At 60.8% G+C, this 7,468-nt stretch overlaps 1 pseudogene; it reads right to left on the minus strand.

The window, feature by feature from the left end:
- Window positions 1-536: 536 nt before the first annotated feature.
- Window positions 537-696, minus strand: LOC132937627 (5.8S ribosomal RNA; annotated as a pseudogene).
- Between the last annotated feature and the right edge of the window lie 6,772 nt (window positions 697-7,468).

A 7,468-nucleotide genomic window follows, 5' to 3' on the forward strand; every position in this document is an offset into this window, starting at 1 on the left:
CACAACTCCCATAGGGTGCCGCGGACACAAAAGTGCGCGGCGGGATTCGGCGATGGGCTTTTCCTGTTCGCTCGCCGCTACTAAGGGAATCACGGTTGTTTTCTTTTCCTCCGCTTATTAATATGCTTAAATCCGGCGGGTAGTCCCGCCTGATCTGAGGTCGGAACGTATCGGTTTTTTTTTTTTTTAAATTACACGGCAGCCTGCGGTCCGCGCTCCGCCCGTACGGTGACCGTCCGCGTCCGCGTCTCGGAAGCCGGAGAGGTCCGTGGACTCTCAGCCGACCCGGCCGCGCTCTCGCGCGGCGGGCGGACGGGGACGTGCCGTTTGACGACGCGAGAACCCGTGACTGTTTGCCGTCACAACTTGGGGCGGACGACCGGAGGCGGCCGCGCGAGCGCGGTTTTCCACGGTCGAACCGCCAATCTCGCACCACCGGAGCGGCCGACGGGCGGGGCGGACAGTCCCCGGGAGGACTGCCGCCGCCGTCGGGACGCCTGCCGGCGGCGCATCGGTCTGGCCGAGTATCCGGTATACGACCCTCAGACAGGCGTGGGCCCGGGACCCGCGGGGTCACCGAGGCCGCAATGTGCGTTCGACTGGTCGATGTTCGTATAACCTGCGGATTACACGACGACGCGCAGATAGCTGCGGTCTTCATCGATCCACGAGCCAAGTGATCCGCTGTTCGGGGTCGGGTGTTTTTTTTTGTCGACGAAACTTCTACCGGCCACGCGCCGTGCGCGGACGCACGGCGGGGCCCGTATGGTCTTTCGACGTTTAACCATCTTTCGGTCGGACGCTCGGTCGGGGGGTCGCGGCGCGCGGGCGGTCGGCGAGCTAGTCGCGAGCGCACGCGGCCACGAGGGTCGGATTAGGCGCGCGCGAGACCCGGCAAGTGCTGCCGGTACCGCGGGCCCGTCTCTAATGATCCTTCCGCAGGTTCACCTACGGAAACCTTGTTACGACTTTTACTTCCTCTAAACGGCCGATTTCGGTCATCTTCGCGATCGCGCGACGACCCAGCCCCCGAGGGGGCCGAATAACGCGCGTCCACTCCGAAGACCTCAATGCGACCGTTCAATCGGTAGTAGCGACGGGCGGTGTGTACAAAGGGCAGGGACGTAATCAACGCGAGCTGATGACTCGCGCTTACTGGGAATTCCTCGTTCACGTGGAAAAAATTGCAAGCCACGATCCCTAAGCACGAAGGAGGTTCAGCGGGTTACCCGGAAGCCTGTCGGCCCAGGAATGTTAACACACGCTGATTCCTTCAGTGTAGCGCGCGTGCGGCCCAGAACATCTAAGGGCATCACAGACCTGTTATCGCTCAGTCTCGTGCGGCTATTTTCGTCCGCCGCCTGTCCCTCTAAGAAGAGTTTAAGCTCCTGGGAGCCGGCGGTAGCCCTAGTAACGTATCGTGATCCGCCGGCGACGGCCGCGAACACGGCGCGCTTCACCACGGAGCCCGACGCACGACGGACGCGCGCCGACCGGAGGTTGCCCCCCGGCCGACACACGCCCGCCGCACGCCGGGACGCGGATGGCGCGGCCGCGCTCGACGACCGCCGTGGACGACGGGCGAACGCGTTCGGGGATACCGGGCCGAGCCGACGGGTACGCGAACACGAACGGCCGAAACCGCCCGCGCCGCGCACACGCCGACCCGGGGTTACCCGCCTAGTTAGCAGGACAGAGTCTCGTTCGTTATCGGAATTAACCAGACAGATCGCTCCACCAACTAAGAACGGCCATGCACCACCACCCACCGAATCAAGAAAGAGCTCTCAATCTGTCAATCTTTCCGGTGTCCGGGCCTGGTGAGGTTTCCCGTGTTGAGTCAAATTAAGCCGCAGGCTCCACTCCTGGTGGTGCCCTTCCGTCAATTCCTTTAAGTTTCAACTTTGCAATCATACTTCCCCCGGAACCGAAAAGCTTCGGTTTCCCGGAAGCTGCCCGCCGGGTCGTTAATGAAACGCCGGCGGATCGCTAGCTGGCATCGTTTACAGTTAGAACTAGGGCGGTATCTGATCGCCTTCGAACCTCTAACTTTCGTTCTTGATCATACGAGAACGTACTTGGCAAATGCTTTCGCGTCAGTTCGTCTCGAGACGATCCAAGAATTTCACCTCTAACGTCTCGGTACGAATGCCCCCGCCCGTCTCTGTTGATCATTACCTCCGGTCCCGAAAACCGGCCCGGCGGGACGCGCGGGCGACTGGCGCCCGCGGCCCGGCGGCCCGCGCACGGAAACGCCCCGGAGGGCGATTTCGCGCGCCCGCGAAGGGCGGAGATGCGCGGGACCGAGGTCTTGTTCCATTATTCCATGCGACCAGTATTCAGGGCCTTTTGACGAGACGGCCGTGAAGCCGCCCCGCCAGATTTGAGCCTGCTTTGAGCACTCTAATTTGTTCAAAGTAAACGTGTCGGCCCGCCGACGGCAATCGGTGAAGATCACCGCGCAGCAAGATTGGAGTAGGCGGCCGCCGTCGTCGAACCCCGACGGCCGCGCGACGCGTGGCCGCGCGGCGCGCCGGAAGCCCGAGACACGTGTCCGCCTGCCGACAATACGTCCGGCCGACGTGCCGGTAACTAACACCCCGAGACGGCTGACGAGCGCGACGACGACCGCGCCGACGGGACACGTGGTCCCGCGACACGGCCGGCCGCGACACGACGGACCGCCAGGGTGGTCCGGCACCGCCCAGACACAGATCCGACTACGAGCTTTTTAACCGCAACAACTTTAATATACGCTATTGGAGCTGGAATTACCGCGGCTGCTGGCACCAGACTTGCCCTCCAATTGATCCTCGTTTAAAGGTTTTAAAGTGTTCTCATTCCGATTACGGGGCCTCGGATGAGTCCCGTATCGTTATTTTTCGTCACTACCTCCCCGTTCCGGGAGTGGGTAATTTGCGCGCCTGCTGCCTTCCTTGGATGTGGTAGCCGTTTCTCAGGCTCCCTCTCCGGAATCGAACCCTGATTCCCCGTTACCCGTTACCACCACGGTAGGCATGGAACCTACCGTCGACAGTTGATAAGGCAGACATTTGAAAGATGCGTCGCCGGTACGGAGACCGTGCGATCAGCTCGAAGTTATTCAGAGTCACCAGGTCTTTGCGCGGGCCGCGATCGGGACGCGCACGAAGCGCGCCGCGACGGGCCGGTTTTGATCTAATAAAAGCGTTCCTCCCGCGAGCGACGCCCGAGGGCGCCGCGACGGTCGGAACTCTGTCGGCATGTATTAGCTCTAGAATTACCACAGTTATCCAAGTAACTTGGGTACGATCTAAGGAACCACAACTGATTTAATGAGCCTTTCGCGGTTTCACCTTAATGCGGCTTGCACTGAGACATGCATGGCTTAATCTTTGAGACAAGCATATGACTACTGGCAGGATCAACCAGGGATCTCGGTTTTACAACAACTGCGTCCCGTGACGGATCCCCGCGGCGACGCCGACCAAGGGGCGACGACGACGCGGACACTCGTCTCGGGACGCGTGCGTCCGAGCGCCGGTCCGCCCGTGGGCGAGCCGACGCCGAGGAAGGTCGAAACGACCGTGACCGGTATACGGTCACGGCGCACGACCGACCGCGGTTCGAGTGGGATACGTGCGCGGACGGGCGCCCGTAAACCGCGCGCTTCGGTCGACGCGAGCGCCGCACTGAGCACCCGCAGAACGCGGGGCGACTGCGGCGGCGGTCGCGTGCGGTAGACCGAACACACGCGGAGAGCGAGCGCTCGCCCGACGCGACGTGACCCGTGCGTTGACGAGAGTCGGGGTTAGCGCGTACGCCGTCCGTTTTCAGCGGACGGAGAATTACCGCGCTAGCGCCTCTCGCCAGGTTTATAACGGCCCCCAGCCGAGATCGTGGGGGAAGCCGGGACGCGACGCGAAGTCCGTCGTCCCGGGGCTTCGCCCCGGCGACCGCCGGGCACGGCGACGATGGCCGGCCGCGGCGGGAATGTTTTGGCGTCGAGAGCTCGTAACTTGCGGAACGGTAACGGGAGTCGTCATCGATTTTTGAAAAAAACGATTTGCGCGTCGGAGGCCCACCGGAAGGCGGGCCTGCGACGCCGGTTGAGTTTTGCCACTCGGCGTGCGAGATGGGTCGGTCGCCGAAACTTGGACGGATACCATCGAAGGGCACTGGATTGCTGACCATTCCGAAGACTGGGGCAGACCGGTGCGCGGCGATGGACGCGTCGGCTTCGGCGTCGCCCGTGGCTTTGCTGTCGTACGTGATTGGCGATCGGACGCCGGCGGAACGCCGACGACCGAGTCGCTCACAAATTTACAAAATCTCGAGTTTCACAATGTGCGACGGGGGTATTCACGCGTAGTGGTACACCCGAGTCGAAGGAACTTCGCCATCACCGTGCGTAGCGGTTAGCCGAGAATCGAAAATCCGTCAATCACCGTGCGTAGCGGTTAGGCGAAAATCACAAAATCCGTGCGTAGCGGTACGGCCGCGGATAAAGGATTACCGATTTAAATGTCGCGGACACCGGTGTCCTATAGTACTCGGAACGTACGACGTGAACACGTCTCGGGTACGTCGAGATCGAACCAACGGTTAACGAGTTATTGCACACGGAAAAACTACGTTCGAAAAGTTGAATTCGAAATCGTGTCGACGGACATCGCCGGGGCTGCCGTCATGTGCACCACCCCGGCACCGACGAATAACCGAGGACGTCGAGTGAAAAAAAAAAATCGAATTTTCACACACGGTGGTCCGTGCGACGAGACGGTACGGCGGGCGCGCAGCTCGGCGACGGTAATCACCCCTGTAACGTCGCGGTCAGCGCAGAAATTCTACGCGGTAAAGGTTTTCGGCAAAGGGGGATATCCCTGGACAACGACTCTGCGGTCTGCCCGTGATGAACGGTACGGTCGATGTCACCGGCAAACCGTGAAAACGGTTGACCGAGACCCCGCCGTCGGAATACAGTCAATCACAGTGCGTAGCGGTTAAGCGAAAATCAAATATCGGTCTATCTCCGTGCGTAGCGGTACGGCCGCGGATAAAGGATTACCGATTTAAATGTCGCGGACACCGGTGTCCTATAGTACTCGGAACGTACGACGTGAACACGTCTCGGGTACGTCGAGATCGAACCAACGGTTAACGAGTTATTGCACACGGAAAAACTACGTTCGAAAAGTTGAATTCGAAATCGTGTCGACGGACATCGCCGGGGCTGCCGTCATGTGCACCACCCCGGCACCGACGAATAACCGAGGACGTCGAGTGAAAAAAAAAAATCGAATTTTCACACGCGGTGGTTCGGACACGGTCACGGGGACGCCGCCGCGCACCAAGGGCGACTCCGCGCCTCGCCCGTCGAGGAAAAATATTTCCGCGTACGGCACTCCGAGTCCGCGGGACGTAATAATTCTTTACGTTAGTCCACCTCGCACCCGTCGAACGCCGACCAGACAAAAATCGGCAATCGATGAAGGGCACAGTGTCCACGGATCCGGTCACGGGGACGCCGCCGCGCACCAAGGGCGACTCCGCGCCTCGCCCGTCGAAGAAAAATTTTTCCGCGTTCGGCACTCCGAGTCCGCGGGACGTAATAATTCTTTACGTTAGTCCATCTCGCACCCGTCGAACGCCGACCAGACAAAAATCGGCAATCGATGAAGGGCACAGTGTCCACGGATCCGGTCACGGGGACGCCGCCGCGCACCAAGGGCGACTCCGCGCCTCGCCCGTCGATGAAAAATATTTCCGCGTACGGCACTCCGAGTCCGCGGGACGTAATAATTCTTTACGTTAGTCCACCTCGCACCCGTCGAACGCCGACCAGACAAAAATCGGCAATCGATGAAGGGCACAGTGTCCACGGATCCGGTCACGGGGACGCCGCCGCGCACCAAGGGCGACTCCGCGCCTCGCCCGTCGAGGAAAAATATTTCCGCGTACGGCACTCCGAGTCCGCGGGACGTGCTCGCCGAATGCCCGCACCGAATAATACCGGTAAACCACATCCACTTGCCGTATTAATATTTTACGTTAGTCCACCTCGCACCCGTCGAACGCCGACCAGACAAAAATCGGCAATCGATGAAGGGCACAGTGTCCACGGATCCGGTCACGGGGACGCCGCCGCGCACCAAGGGCGACTCCGCGCCTCGCCCGTCGATGAAAAATATTTCCGCGTACGGCACTCCGAGTCCGCGGGACGTAATAATTCTTTACGTTAGTCCACCTCGCACCCGTCGAACGCCGACCAGACAAAAATCGGCAATCGATGAAGGGCACAGTGTCCACGGATCCGGTCACGGGGACGCCGCCGCGCACCAAGGGCGACTCCGCGCCTCGCCCGTCGAGGAAAAATATTTCCGCGTACGGCACTCCGAGTCCGCGGGACGTAATAATTCTTTACGTTAGTCCACCTCGCACCCGTCGAACGCCGACCAGACAAAAATCGGCAATCGATGAAGGGCACAGTGTCCACGGATCCGGTCACGGGGACGCCGCCGCGCACCAAGGGCGACTCCGCGCCTCGCCCGTCGAAGAAAAATTTTTCCGCGTTCGGCACTCCGAGTCCGCGGGACGTAATAATTCTTTACGTTAGTCCATCTCGCACCCGTCGAACGCCGACCAGACAAAAATCGGCAATCGATGAAGGGCACAGTGTCCACGGATCCGGTCACGGGGACGCCGCCGCGCACCAAGGGCGACTCCGCGCCTCGCCCGTCGATGAAAAATATTTCCGCGTACGGCACTCCGAGTCCGCGGGACGTAATAATTCTTTACGTTAGTCCACCTCGCACCCGTCGAACGCCGACCAGACAAAAATCGGCAATCGATGAAGGGCACAGTGTCCACGGATCCGGTCACGGGGACGCCGCCGCGCACCAAGGGCGACTCCGCGCCTCGCCCGTCGATGAAAAATATTTCCGCGTACGGCACTCCGAGTCCGCGGGACGTAATAATTCTTTACGTTAGTCCACCTCGCACCCGTCGAACGCCGACCAGACAAAAATCGGCAATCGATGAAGGGCACAGTGTCCACGGATCCGGTCACGGGGACGCCGCCGCGCACCAAGGGCGACTCCGCGCCTCGCCCGTCGATGAAAAATATTTCCGCGTACGGCACTCCGAGTCCGCGGGACGTAATAATTCTTTACGTTAGTCCACCTCGCACCCGTCGAACGCCGACCAGACAAAAATCGGCAATCGATGAAGGGCACAGTGTCCACGGATCCGGTCACGGGGACGCCGCCGCGCACCAAGGGCGACTCCGCGCCTCGCCCGTCGATGAAAAATATTTCCGCGTACGGCACTCCGAGTCCGCGGGACGTAATAATTCTTTACGTTAGTCCACCTCGCACCCGTCGAACGCCGACCAGACAAAAATCGGCAATCGATGAAGGGCACAGTGTCCACGGATCCGGTCACGGGGACGCCGCCGCGCACCAAGGGCGACTCCGCGCCTCGCCCGTCG

Source organism: Metopolophium dirhodum, chromosome 1 (genome assembly GCF_019925205.1).
Source record: "Metopolophium dirhodum isolate CAU chromosome 1, ASM1992520v1, whole genome shotgun sequence".
NCBI lineage: Eukaryota > Metazoa > Arthropoda > Insecta > Hemiptera > Aphididae > Metopolophium > Metopolophium dirhodum.